Source organism: Pipra filicauda, unplaced genomic scaffold (assembly GCF_003945595.2).
Source record: "Pipra filicauda isolate LSUMZ 115617 unplaced genomic scaffold, ASM394559v2 scaffold359_size756093_pilon, whole genome shotgun sequence".
Taxonomy (NCBI): domain Eukaryota; kingdom Metazoa; phylum Chordata; class Aves; order Passeriformes; family Pipridae; genus Pipra; species Pipra filicauda.
In genome coordinates this window covers 268,788-282,673 of record NW_024104486.1, presented here as the reverse complement: position 1 = coordinate 282,673, position 13,886 = coordinate 268,788, and the positions used below count along the sequence as shown (strand labels likewise).

Sequence of the window (13,886 nt, the reverse complement as noted above, 5' to 3'; positions counted from 1 at the left end):
AACATAAGCTTTCAGACTTAAGAGCAATCATTGTAGAGCTTTTCTGTCTTTATTTACTGATCATTTTATGAAGAAGTTGGATCTAGAAAAATTGGATTATGAATTTGTCTGTTCAGTGAGCAGGGGAAATGATTGTTCATTCTGTGTGTGGCAGATTTTGGAAACTTAATGGCAGCCAGTCAGTTGAGTGGAGAGCAGACCTTTTTCCATGCCAGAAAGAAACTGTGGGTATTGATTTTTTTAATTTTAATTTTTTTCCCCTTTTTTGTAGAAAAAGCTTGGAGTCTGAGAGTTACAATTAACAATTTGTGCTGGTCATCAGCGCTTAACAGAGGTTTTTTGCAAGAACTTTGACAATATTTCATTATAGATTTTGAGGGGGTTTGTTGCTCCTCAGGTTTAATTTTGTGATGGATGACAAAGATTCAGTTTCTAGTAGACAGTCCCATTACTCTCTGCAGCTTTCTCTGGTTGGTTGGTTGTTTTTGTTGAGCCCGTATAGTTACTAAGCCTAGCTCTGCAAGTGATTTAGCAAACAATTGGGAACTTTTTATATTATATCAAATAACAGAAATAATGGTATCAGGAAAGAAATAGGTATTTTAGTTTTTTAGAAAGAAAAATTTTATTGTGCAAAGTTGACATAGTTTTTCAGTTTAGTTTAAGCCTAAATTGTTTGTCATAGGCAAACTTTGTGAATGTATTTTTAAGTTCAAAAATTGTGTTATGTATCATTTATGTTGCCTTTGATTTCTCAATTGTATAGCACTAACATATGTTCATTTTGGCTTTCTTTTCCACAAGTGTAATCAAATGCTCATACATTTTGTAACAGGATGGCCTTAAAGTCTGCTGACTCTTGGGTTTTTTTCAGTCTTCTGAGGTTGTATATCTATATACTTGATATTTTTTAACATTCACAATGGATGAAACTTGAAAGGACTGTAAATAATTTTCCTCCATGGATAATTGTTGCCAAGTCAGCTACCTATCTGAGTATGAGTAGATAACAATCTGAAGGAAGACAGACTCACTTGTAGAATTTCCACTAAAACAAGTAATAATTAAAGAATTATCTGACACCTTTATAACAGAATTTGTGAGAAAGGTCAAATATTTCAAGTTTTATTTTCTGAGATGCTGATACAAATTTGCTTTATTAAAATCTCTGTATTTTCAAGGTTTCCTCACTAATCAACAGCACAGGAAAATAAAATGAGGGAAAGAGGATCTGGCATATCAATGGTTCACCAGTAAAAGTCTACGAAGTAGCGCAGTCATGGAATAGACCAAGTAAGCAGGATTATGTTAAGCAACAATGCGGTAGGCAGAGTCTCAGTACAGTTCGGCTGTGTGCATGAGGGGTACAGCCATCCTTATGCATAACAGGACAGCTGAGAAACCCAAGTATCTTTGGATAAATACATCATTTTGCAAATGTGAAAAACTGCTCTCACTTCACCAGCTTTCAAGGAGGACCTTCCCACTTCTCAGGGAAAAGCTACTGTAAAAAAGGTGATGCTTGCTATTTGTGAAACAACCTGTTCTGGTTCGTCTGAGCAGGGTGCCTCGAAAAATCCACGATTTGCACATGTGCTCAACACTTGCTCATTATTTCTGAAAGTTCATACTTTTGTCATGCTGCTCTTTATAGGCCCCCGGCCCCGCAGAGCCTCCCGCACAGTCTCCTAGCAACTAGGCGGAATTATAACTCCCAGTTTGGCTCCAGCAAAATGATTCCTTCTGCTTCTTCCCCCAGGCAAGCACTCTGCAGTCCAGGATAAAACGCACTGGGCACAGAGGTGGGGAGTACTGGGCAGAAAGCTCGCAGAGGCTGATATCAGTAATTCCCTGTCCTGCCAAGCAAAGCCTGGAGTTCCCACCATGACAGAGTCAAGTGCCACTTGTTCCGAGCCCTGCTCTGGCGTATTAGGTAAGGGAGAATTCAAGCAGATCTAGTGAAATTATTTCTAAAATTCTGTGGCTTCAGCAAGAAGTAGCAAAGTTGTTACTGATTATAGTAGGCTAGATTTTTCACTTTAGATAACAAAACAACACAGGAGAGAAAATATGGCATATACAGTTTTAGTCAGCAGCAAGTCTCCCTCTCCTTGTCCAGGAAAGCAGCTGCAGAATCCTGATGCACAGTGTCTATTCCTGCCTAATTAATAGTCTCATACTACGTACTTTTATTTGTTTGGACTCTTCTTCTAGAAAAATATGGCAGAAGCACCACCATAACCACCACACAACCACATCATCACATCATCACCAGAACAAATCAAAAGATTAGGAGATAACAGAATGAAACAGTAAAAGTTAGGAAAAAATCTCCTATACATTCCATAAAAGAGCCTTCAACTCTTCATCCGTCCTTCATAACATGACAAAGTGTAATTTCTTCCCCCAGACCCTTGAGTCTCTCAATCCACAAGATTGTTAAGAACTGTGACATCATTGTTTTTAATAGGGGGAAAAAAAAGAAAAGAAAAAAAAGAAAAGCTGAGGCTTAATGGTAGCATTTAAATGGCATACAGAGCCCTTTGAGTTCACACCTCATTAAGGTGAACAGGAAGAGAAGGGGTGCACATCTTTGTTGTTACTTTTGCCTTGAAGCATTTTCAGCCAAGCTATGTGAACCGACCAGCAGCATATTAAGTGACTTTGTAGCAGCTGTATTTTTGTAGCAGGTTTGTTTTGTTTGTTTGTTGGTTGGTTTTTTTTTTAAGTTTAGAAATTCCAGAACATTGTGAAATGGAGCCAGGGCAGGCCCTTAGAAGACAATTATTTTGGCTTCCTATTTTTTGCAAGCCAATCTACCAGATCCAACTCTCCTTCCCGATCCAATTAGGGGGTCTCTTTTGACTGAACTTTGCATATTCCACTGTTTCTAAGATGAGTCCTACAGCATCCAAATTGACTTGGCAGACTATTTCTTGCTCTGGGTGCAAGCGTGCTTATCTCAGCTGACCAAACACCTATGTGAAGGTATACTTGAAGAGCTGCCACATGGCCTATACTCCTGTAACAGACTCTAACTGTGTTGCAATTGCATAGGTGATCAGATTTGGCTCTAGGATAAGTTTGGCACTAGAATCCCTCAGCAAGTTTGCTGACAACACCTCTTGCCCCCTCCATGCTGGTATCACTGCACCCAACAGAAGCCTGTCAGCTGGTGAAGAGTGGCAAAGCATGAATTCAGCAGGATAAAGAAAAGACAGTCCTTCTTCCTGAATAATTTCTGGATAAAAGTCTGGCTAGTGCCATTTCTAGTCTCCTGGCTTCTACAGTGTCTCCAAGGAAGAGGATCTCCAAGACTCTCCACCAGTTTTTAAGACACAGGAGACCTGAGACAGGTCATCTTCAGTGGGGCAGGGCCCAGTGAGCGGGAAAAGAACTAAAAGAAAGCACTCTCTGCATTGCTTGTAAGATGCAAGAGGAAATTTCATGCTATGGAAACAAAATGAGACATGGCACTCTCCTCTAGCACAGATGGATATGTTTTGCATTGATGTTTTTACTATTAGGAAGCTGAATATGTTAGTTGTCCTAATTTCTTCTTCCTTGAACATTCAAATGTCTGAGAATATCTGTGAAGATTGTCTAATTGATTTATTAATGAATTTAAAAAATATTAAAATAAAAGATATTACAAATGGTGAGTTATTTAAACACTTTTAGAACCATTACAGGCACTCCAACTGCTTATAATAATGATTTTTAAAGATGCAGATTTGCAATGCCAGTAAGTGCTGGCGGTACAGTCACACTGGTGCTTGAGAAGGATTCCGGAAGGATACTATTTCCCTTTGGCCACACAGCAATGCACTGTGTAGGAACAGAGTGAATAAGGAGCAGTACCTACTTCTAGTTCCAGAAAAACTGAAAATCTTCTACTCTCTGGTGACAGAACTGACTGTGTGAGAAGACAGTGTGCAGGAGAGGACACCAGTGAAATATTGGAGCTAGTTATGCCTCAGGAGTGGGAACCCATGCCTTGGAAACCATAGGAGCAGTTGCTTTGCTGCTTTCTCTCTTCTGCCTTAATGCATGCTCTTCTAGTCCTGGTCAGAGAAGTCACTTTACATTCCTCCATTTCATTTTTTTTTTTTTTTTTGTCGTCATTGCTCTTCATCACATCAGTATCTTAAGTGTTCCTCTTCACTGGCTTAAATGTTTTTCTCACTTCTGTCCGGAGTTCATGTGCACTTCATGCCCATATGAGCTCTTTTATTATACTTCGTTGATTTTGCTTTGCTTATTAACCACTCTAAGAGGAGGAAACTTTCTTCAGGAAAAATGATGAGCATATAACTTATCCTCTAGTCAAAGGAAAAAAAAGAGTATCTCCTTATATTCTATGACTTGGCAAGACCACAGACCTCTTCCTTTAGCCCTGCATTTTGGCTCATATGTCATCTGCTAGAAACCAGATTCCCCATTCATGGGTGCATTTTGGGGAGCAATTTCAGGTTAGTTTCTTAACTGACTGGAAAAAGAAGTGAGGGAAAATGGACTGAGGGGTCATTCCAGGATGTTTGTAAGGAGAGATTACTGCTAAGAAGACAAGTAACTTTCTCATGTGGAAAAATTTCCACCTGCCATCTCATGAGTTGCTGAGTGAAGAGCATGCCACGGCAGAGAGAGGGCTGGTGAGCTACAGGAAGTTTGTTCTGGCCTAGAAGCCTACTGAATGTTGATATTTTAAACCTTAAATGCTAAAGGCAAATACTGGCATCCTGGATTGGGGAGGGGGAGTATTTAAGCAGCCATTGAAGACTAAGGTGAAGATTAGCACAGACTGTCAAATTTATTCTCTCCTTCTCTCCTGGGATGTGAGGTTGTGAATGGACAACCTCAAGGAAGCCAAATTCTACAGTTTTGGGTGGAGATTTTTACTACATGCAAACAAACATTGATAGTCTACAGTCTGGACTTGAAGACAGAGTTAGGAGTATAACTCTATAGTGCTCTACGGGTGTGGATGTTACAGGAAGTACTGTCTGGAGAAAGAAGATGCCATAGTGACTCATAGATTTCTTTTTAAAAAGATAATAAATTCTTTAATTCAAAAGCAGATATTTTAGGCAGTAATGGGCCGTTCAAGCTCACCACAGCTGGGCAGGTCCATGTCAAAGTGTGCTGTTGCTGTATTTTGCTGCACTGGATTTATAATGGCACTCCCTGAAGCCATAGAGGGCTTTCTCATCTCCATCTCTGAACATGCCTCACTAATATTGTTGATTTTCCATGCAGCTACTAAAATGAAACTGTAAACCATGATCACATCAGGGAGTAACCAAACCCTTTGGTAAGCCTGGTGTTGTGAAGGTCTGGTTAACCTCGGCAGCATGTCTAAGGTGAGACTTGCATGTAAAAATACAATGAGTCGCATGACAGGAGAGTCACATGTGCATAAGCCAAAAGTGACCACAGGTAACTTGTGTTGCATAGAGGTAAGCCACAATAAGGAAGAAGAGCGGAACACTATGGGCCCAGGGAACAGCAGTACAGCACTGAGAAGCTACCAAACCATGCCATGATGATTTTGAACTTCATCGGCAGCCACTCTCTGTAGTGACCCTCTCAGAGCCAATTTTAAAAGGAAAGCCTGTACCAGTAGCTGGACAAGCAATCCTGTCTCTCAAGGACACGTAAGTTCAGAGAGAAAAAAAAATGGTTTGGAAGTATTTAAGCTAAAGTCCTTCTTCTTACTTTAAATAGATACTGACTTTTCTGAAAAACCAGCATTTGTGTTCAGAGGAAGACTTCCTGGCATGTTAGTAGTTTTTACTAGACACATGAAATTTGAGTTCCAAAGGTGACATTTTCAGAACACTTTGAACATATGGAAAACAGGGCTATAATGGAGCTTCTCTGTATCTTAATCATAGCCTGCAGTTCTTTGAATACTCTAAATATAGAGATGCATGTACTCAAATTAATAAGGTAAGACTATTAATCTTTCTGTTAACTGGCTGAACTGATTAATGAAGTAATATACTTTGCAGTACAATATGCGTTAACACAAGCAAGTGACAGAGCAGGACAGCACTCAGCTCTTGAGTAGCGGAAGTAGGGAAAGTGAGAGGAAGATGTGACTGCCAGCATCAGGAGGTCAGTCTAGGCCAAGAGCAGCTCAATTTGACTAGGATGAGCAAAGGCAAGCTTTGTCACAAGAGTGGTACTGATTGCTAAGGCAAACTCAAAGCAAGTTCCACCTCTTTTTTACCATCTTAGCCCCCACCTTTACCATTTCTATTATAACCCCTCCCTGTCTTCCTTCTGCTTCTTACTGAGCCAAAGAGAGGAAAATAAGTTGGAAGTAGGAGGAGCCAAACCAGCAGAAAGGTGTGTAAATGGAGAAAGCTCTATTAGACTTTACAGTGTGTGAAGGAAAGTAATACAAGAGCCTCTCCAAAGAAGGTGGCAAAATTAACGTACAGCCTCTGAGTAGAAACACCACTAATTTTTCAGTAAAGAATGTATTTCAATAAATGCATATATTCATGCTCTCTGTATGGAGGTAGAAGCATAGGTTGGTAAATTAGAGGAAAAAGCAATCAGTGCTTTTCCATTACAGCGTTACACAGTGTTTTCTTCTGCAACAGTGAGAGAGGTTTCTTTTTTCCCTAATGGATTTACTTTCCCTGCCTGAACCACATCCCCTCATGTCTTCTATGAAATTTTGACAGATAAAGTTTTCTGAGAAAGTATGGGCTTCTTGGTTTCCGGTATCCATTGTGCCTACAACTCCCATGGCCACAATTCAGGAACAGGATTTGTTTGAATGCTTTTTTTCATTACTACTCTTTTTAAGGCCAAGCTGTGATAGCGGAATGGCAAACATCAGAAACCAGGCTCCTCCTGCTCCAGGAAAGCTATAGTTTCTTCTAACACCTCTCCTGAAGGCAAGCTGAAGACTAAATCCAGATCACACCAACAGGACCCAAAATCATCCCTAATCCAGCAGTGCCCACACAGAGAGGTCGGTCCTACCTAAACAGTTGTCCAGATCAGGGTGATCCCAAGGCCATCCCTGGCAGCTGCCCTAGGACCTGGAGTAGGCTGCTGCCCCTAGGGCTTGGACCACAGTGGTGGCCACACTCTTTTAGCCCAGGGAAGTCAGAGCAAATGCAGTGGGAAAGGACCCACAGCAGCTGGTGTGGGGCTACACTGCTATGCTGCCTTCTCTCACCCCACACCAGCCACCTCACAACTGGCCAGTAGAGGTGCCACAGTTGGAGGGGAGGTAACTACAGAACAGTGTGGCAGGGAAGACATGTGACACCCATGGGCTCCTCTCCTTACCCGGCCAGGAGCACTCACTCAGCATCTTTTTCCTCTTTCCTTTTTTTTTTTAATGTTTGTTTTAATTTTATTGTATTTCCTACAATGTGGGAGGGAGCCGCAGCCAAAAATAATGTTGCCAAGCCAAGGGGATTGGCATACACTGCCTGGAATCTGCAGCAAGAGCAGTGGCTTTAAATAGACCTAGCTCTGGTTGCAAGCTGCTCCTGGAAGGCTGGCAGGCTCACCCCAGTGAGCGGGGACACCTACTGTGGGTGCAGGACAGACTGCACCTCTCTGTCCCTGTGCTTATGCCTGTGGGCTGTTTTACCCCCCCCCCCCCCCCCATCTGTGTGCAGCTCCCTGGTCACCCCCATCTCCCTGCTCACGCCCAGGGCAGACTGATGGGCTGAGAAGGCTGGCAGTGCAATCCGTCCACTGGAAGTAACTACTCAGTTACTAGAAATCTGTCATCAGTAAAACTGTGGTGGCCTAGTGACAGCACATGTGCATGGTGGGGAAGCCTCTGCTCCAAGTGTTACGCATGTGAAGTGCCAAATGTGGTGAGAGCTAGCCCAGCGAGTAGGTATTGGGATGGCTCCACAGCCCTGCTGCCACAAAAGCTGTGCAGCCCTGCTGCCACAAAAGCTATTTTATTAGACGTTGGCCACTGGTGAATTTTCCAAGATAAAGCAGATACTCAGTTTCTATCTCCTCATCCTTTCCCCAAACCAAAAGTAATGCCTGTGAACAACTCTCACGACCGCTAATTAAACAAGAACCTGGAATCCTGGCAAGCCTGATCAACTCTTCCCCTTCGGTGAACAGTGTCATGGGGGCAGGGTGACGAGCAGAAACCTCCAGTTCCCCCTTTTATAGCAGTAAAGCTGCCTCCTGCCACTGTAAGAGATGTAGGAGGATCCTTAAAACAGCTCCTCTGAAGCCTGCAGAGTTCTTCCATGTGAGAATATCTTTTTTGCCTAGCGCTTGTCGTGCAGAGCAAGCACAAACTCCCGCAAAGCTGCAGTGCTGAAGGCTGAAGCGTCAATTTACTTCTTTGGATTGTTTCCTTCTGCCTTTCAGCCCTTATTTTCGCAGCACCCTGTATTTCTGTCTCACATCAGCCGCCGATTATTTCGCTCTTCCGTGGGGAGAAGCCCCCTCCGCCCTCGCTCCCTCCCCTCCGGCAGCCGCTGGGACTGGGGCCGCCCGTCCCGGGGGAGGCAGGCGGGCGGGAGGCAGGCGGCCGCTCCGGGCAGCATCTTTCCTCACTCTTTTGCGGCCTCTTTCTGCTTCCACTTCGCATTCTCGCTGCAGGGCAGCTTGGCATGTCCCTCCTTGCGCTTTCAAAGGCTGCCTGCGCACCGAAAGTCACTTTCTCCGCTTGCTAGCTTCATTCCCTAACTCCAAACCTGCTTGGTTCTCACGACCTTAATCTCCCAAATCGATTAACTCCAAAAATGGGTCGGTTTCTCCGTGTTTCACCCGATGTATGCACATTTCCTTGACTCTTTTTGTCGTTGTTGTTCTTTTGACCGGCTACTGCTCCGTACTGAGAAAGAGCTTACGTAGGATGAAGAAGACAGCAGTTAACATGAATAAACACTTAGGATAAGGCAGGCATATGTTGGCCATTTCCTCTCTGACATGCCAGTGTTACTTCTACGGCGGACGGCAGCCCTGCTTACGCGTATTCCAAAGACAGGCTCTAAGACAGCGACACAGAGCAGGTAGGGGCGCCGCTACCCCTCTTTTTAAGAGCCGACTGCCTCTTTTTCTCTTACTCGCCGATGGACGCACAAAACATGGAGAGAACAAGGAAATGGTCAGACTCTTAGGTTTCACCAGCTGCAAAAAAACCCCAAACCAAAATAAACAAAAGAAAAAACCACCCTCCACTAGTGGCTTCAGCCGCGTTAAGAAAGTTTACTCTCACAATAGCAGCTGCAAAGTTGGCTGATCGATCGACTGGTATTTGCCTCTAAAATTCGCCTATTTAAATCTGAAATGATGAACGTGCCGAACCTTCAACAACCACCGACCTCCCTGCCCCCCAAAAACAGCCCACCCAAACAAACAGCGAACGGGCTCGATCCGCCGCGAAGCCCGAGCAGAGCCAGAGCATCGGCAGCAGCGGAGCGATGCTTGGCTTTTGTCTCCGTACGCTGTCTTCCTTCCTTTCCTTGCAAACTTTTGGATGCTCGCTTCAAGCTGTATTTATAGACCTGGAGCCCACGGCTATTTTTCCTTGTGCCTCCTTTGGCTTGGGCTTAAGTCACCGGCAGGGAAAATAAAAAAGGATGCAGGCAGGCGGGCAGACAAACAGGAGGACAGAAGAGGAAAAGAGCTGGAAGTCCCGCAGACGGGACCCTGAGGGAGGCAGGGGCCGGCGGCCAGAGGTGCGGGACTACCCCCCTGCTCCTGGTGGGCGAGAGAGAGGTAACGGGAGAAGGTCCGGCCCCGGCTCCCTGGCTGGGAAGAGGAAAGCCTCTTGCCCCCGGGAAAGGGGGAGGCCGGGACTGCCACCCCATCTCGGTGGGGGGGGGGTACTCGGCGTGGCCGAATCAAGGAGAGCTTGTGTTTGCGTCTGAAGCGAGGAGCGGAAGACACAGAGTTTGTACTGTAGTACCAGGTGAAAACAAAGTGGGTACGAGGGGAAGGCGGGCTGCCACCCACCCGCGCCGTGGCTACTGGGAAGCCGGAGGGGGAACCCGCCTTGGTGCGGCGGGCGGCAGCCCCAAAGGCTGGCCGGTGCCGGAGGTGCCGGGGGCGGCGGCGCTGAGCTGGGATGCTCGAGGGCTACGGCGAGAGCCGCGGGGCATCCCGGCAGCGCGCCCCAGGCAGCGCGGCTCTCCGCGGCCACGGAGGCTGTGCGGAGCTGCTGGGAAACGACGCCTCTCGGCTGGGCTGCCGCCGGCTATTTTAGTATGATGTCTCTATTGTGCTTTAAACATTCAAATCCAAAAACAAACCCCACGCCGCTCACGAGAATAGGGAAGTAATAGCTGTTTGGAAATAGTTTATTGGAAAAGAGGAAAGCTTTCCCTGCCTGCAGAAAAAGTGATCAGGGGATTAAAAACGTGGGTGCTTGGGGTTTTTGATGTTGCTGCTTTGCTTTTATTTTCCCCTAGTGTCTACAAGTAAAGAAACTTTCTTTTCCCGCAGGGTGGATGCTGAAAGTCTCTAACCAAATATCTCAGTAACGTGGATGGTGTAATTATCATGTTGTTAAGTATTTCCTTACTGACGTGCACCACAATTTAGCCTCTAATCTCCGAAATAGATGTCAAAGCAGTTTTTGACATCTTTAGAAAGTCTGTTTTGCGGGTAAGTAAAACGTGAGGCTGTAGAAGGAACTCGGTTTTGGGCTGAAAATGAGACTTAGGGATTTGGCTTCGAGTGGCAGAACTTGGCTATGCAGTTTGGTATTATTATGACCTTGTTCAAATGCCACGTTCTGATGTGTCATGAGGAAGGTATAAAATTGTTAAAGCTTCCAACAATCCATCAAATCTTTTTCAGAGCCGGGCTCTGGACTCTAGCTTATTTGAATCATTGACACTTCAGAACAAACCCCTTTCACCCTTCGCCTCTCCGGGTGGACTTTCTATTTGATTACATTAATAATTTGATTTCTCTTTGCCCTTCCAAGTGGGAAAATCAACCCCCTTCCAACATGGGGAGGGGCTGTTATTTTTAGCTCGTTCTCTGGAACAAAATGTTCCAACACTCCCTGCTTTGAATCTCATTGCGGTTTGACTACTCTTTGATATATAAGACTGTCGGTTATCCTTGTCAAAGTACCTGTTACAGGAAGTGGCTCCCTTAGCTTGGCAAATCACCTTGAATAAACTAGACAGGAGCATTTGCCTAAGTAAAGAAACGTTTTTAGTATTGCAGGGAAATATTAAACTGATAAATCTACTGTAGGTGCTACACTTATGATGACCATAACGATGTGCCCAGCTATCAAAACAAGTAAGAACTGAATAAAATATTCCCTTGTCTTCTTGCCTCCTCGATAGATACATTTTGTTGGCACTTGCTGAACAGTTTTGGAAAGTTCCATATGTACTTCATAAACAGCACTTAAAATGCGAGTCCGATTCAAATATCATTTAAAGAGCCCTGCTGCCCCTTCCCAGCTGCACTTCTGCAGCTACTGTTTCAGTAATGGAGTACTTTAAAGTGCGTTTAAATGTTCTTCCTCCTCACCCCCGCCCCCTCCCTCTCGCGTCCTCCGAGGAGTTCCAGCTGATATTACTACTGTGTCCATTTTAAAAACCTGTCTCTGTGTGTTTAGCTACAAACCGTCCAACATAAACGCAAACAGTGTTATGAAGAAACATAACAAAGTAGAAGGGAAGGGAAAGGAGAAATACACTTCTGTCAAGTGATGCTTCCTATAGAGTGAATTCCATTAAAGCAGAGTTTTAAAGGTAGCGCCCTTGAGAATACAATGCTATAAGCATTTGTATGAATGCATAGGTAGAGTCTGAGGCATAGAAATTATAACAAGAGTTTTGAACTTCATGGCTGCAGATTTGGAAAGTTCTCATAGCAGTTACTCCTGGCATTAGCAAAACCACTGCACTGAATCAAGTGCCTGATCATTACGATCTTCTTCACGGGATTTTCTGTTACTGTGTACATGCTCTCCTTGGCCAGGGGCCAGTGGCTGAACAAAGTCAAATGAATAAAATAAGTGCAAAGTAGTCTTCTTTGCACAGAGAGGAAGAAATGCGCATAAGGGGAGCATCTAGAAAATATGAAAATCCGAGTTTTGCAGCTCCAAATCATTACATTCTCGGCAACAGAACATAATCATTACGCGAGAGAGAAAGGGGAAAAATTCTGCTCGTATAGTGATTATTGTTATGACGAGAAGCAATAAGTGCTTTATTATAAAAATAGTGTTTGTTCTTAAAAAATCGAGTGAGGAGCCATCCAGATAAACAGTCCCTGCACCTAACAAGCCTACTGTCTTCGTGAGGTTTTGTGTGCTGCTAAACGCCTGTCCTTTTCAATCTTTGTCGGTTTTTTTCTTGTAATTATACACATTATTTCCCACTTACCCTAATTTCAGTACTAATGCTCCGAAATTGCATAAAGACGTAACAGAAAGGCTATTTTTTCCTGCCTATGCACATCGATAAATTGGATACCTATTATTGCTGTGCAGTAACATTTTCATATTATTATACAGAGGCCACTCAAATATTAGAGCCTCTAATTCCTCTGTATGTTTAATGTTTCTTAGTTGCTTTTTACTGGTTCTTGAAGAATAGTGATCAGCTCTCTTTGACAGTGCAACACTGACGTTTTTCCTCAAGTTAGGCGCATTTTTTTTTGTATCTCCGTTTACTTCGCTGTTGCAACATCCAGGGGGACCGGTGTATTTAAAATAAGCAGACGGGTACATGCCTGGAGAGCCTCGGCGGGCACCGAGGGTGCCGGGACAGCGGGGGTCCCGCCGCAGCACCGCCCGAGCGGGAGCAGCAGCTCCGCCGGACCGCGGGCTGAAGCCTGAACCGGCGCTTCCCAGCGACGGCAGCGCCAATGCAGGCAACTCGGCAGCACAGCATTCCTCGCAAATGCAGCCTCTCGCGAACATAAAGCCTTAATAAACACACTAAATACAAAGTAAGAAGCCCACAAACATAGTTTTGGGATGGTGGGTAGCGGGAGGGCGTGCATCCCTTGCTTGCCATTGGAGCCTTCGGGAAGCTTCATTCCAACTCTGCGTCGTACTCGCTGGCCGACGACCTGGGTGGAGGCGGCCGGGTTTTGCCAGGGCGACGGGCTCCCCGCACCTCGTCGCCCTCGCCCCCCGCTCGCCTCCGCAAACACCTTTTCGCGTACGCACAACCTCCTCGGGAGCACGGGGAAATGCTCCCTAGGCCTTACAGACCACTTCCCGCCGACTCAGGCCGCCGGGATTCCTGTGGTCACCGCGGCCGACTCGCCCGAGGGTCCCCCCGCCTCCGAGCACCGAGGGCACCCCGGGCAGGGCGGCTGTAGCGGGGCAGCGGCGCAGCCCTCTCTGTCATTCACCGACCGTCTCGAGGCATTCCCTCATTTATTCCTGCACGCAGGCGGACTCAAACCCCTCTGCCGAAGCCGGCGGGCAAGCGGCAGCACTTTCCCAGCGGGGCCGGCTGCAGAAGCGCCGGTCGCCCGGGGTCCGTGCTGCACCCCTCCTCGCCCCCACCCCAAAACCCACCTGGCGCTTTCCCCCGCAGCGCCGTGACGGCCAGCCCGGCCTCGGCCGGCACTATTTTTAGGGCGCCCCGCGTGTCCGCTCCCTCCGGGGGAGCAGCCCCCGCTCCGGTCCCTCAGAGCCCCGCGGCCGCCCCCGGCACCTCGCGAGCCGCCCCCGCGCGCCCCGGGCGCGGCATCTGCGCGAGCGCGCAGCGCCTCACGGCACCCGCGCGCCCCCTCGCGCCGCCCGCGCGGGGCTCCCGGCGCGCTCCGGCGGGAAAGGCCGGCCCCGGCCCCGGCCCCGGCCCCGGCTCTGCCCTGCCCGCCCACCACAGCCCTGCCGCCTGGGCGTGCGACCCACATGGGCCCCGTGTCTCCCCAGGCCACGGCAGCGC

General features: G+C 46.4%; 1 long non-coding RNA gene across 1 annotated transcript; it reads right to left on the bottom strand.

The window, feature by feature from the left end:
• Positions 1-12,510: 12,510 nt before the first annotated feature.
• LOC114000554 lies at positions 12,511-13,630 on the bottom strand. The gene is made up of 2 exons (XR_003545261.2): positions 13,514-13,630; positions 12,511-13,056 (listed from the first exon to the last, which is right to left on the bottom strand). It is a non-coding gene; the product is annotated as an uncharacterized LOC114000554 (long non-coding RNA).
• Between the last annotated feature and the right edge of the window lie 256 nt (positions 13,631-13,886).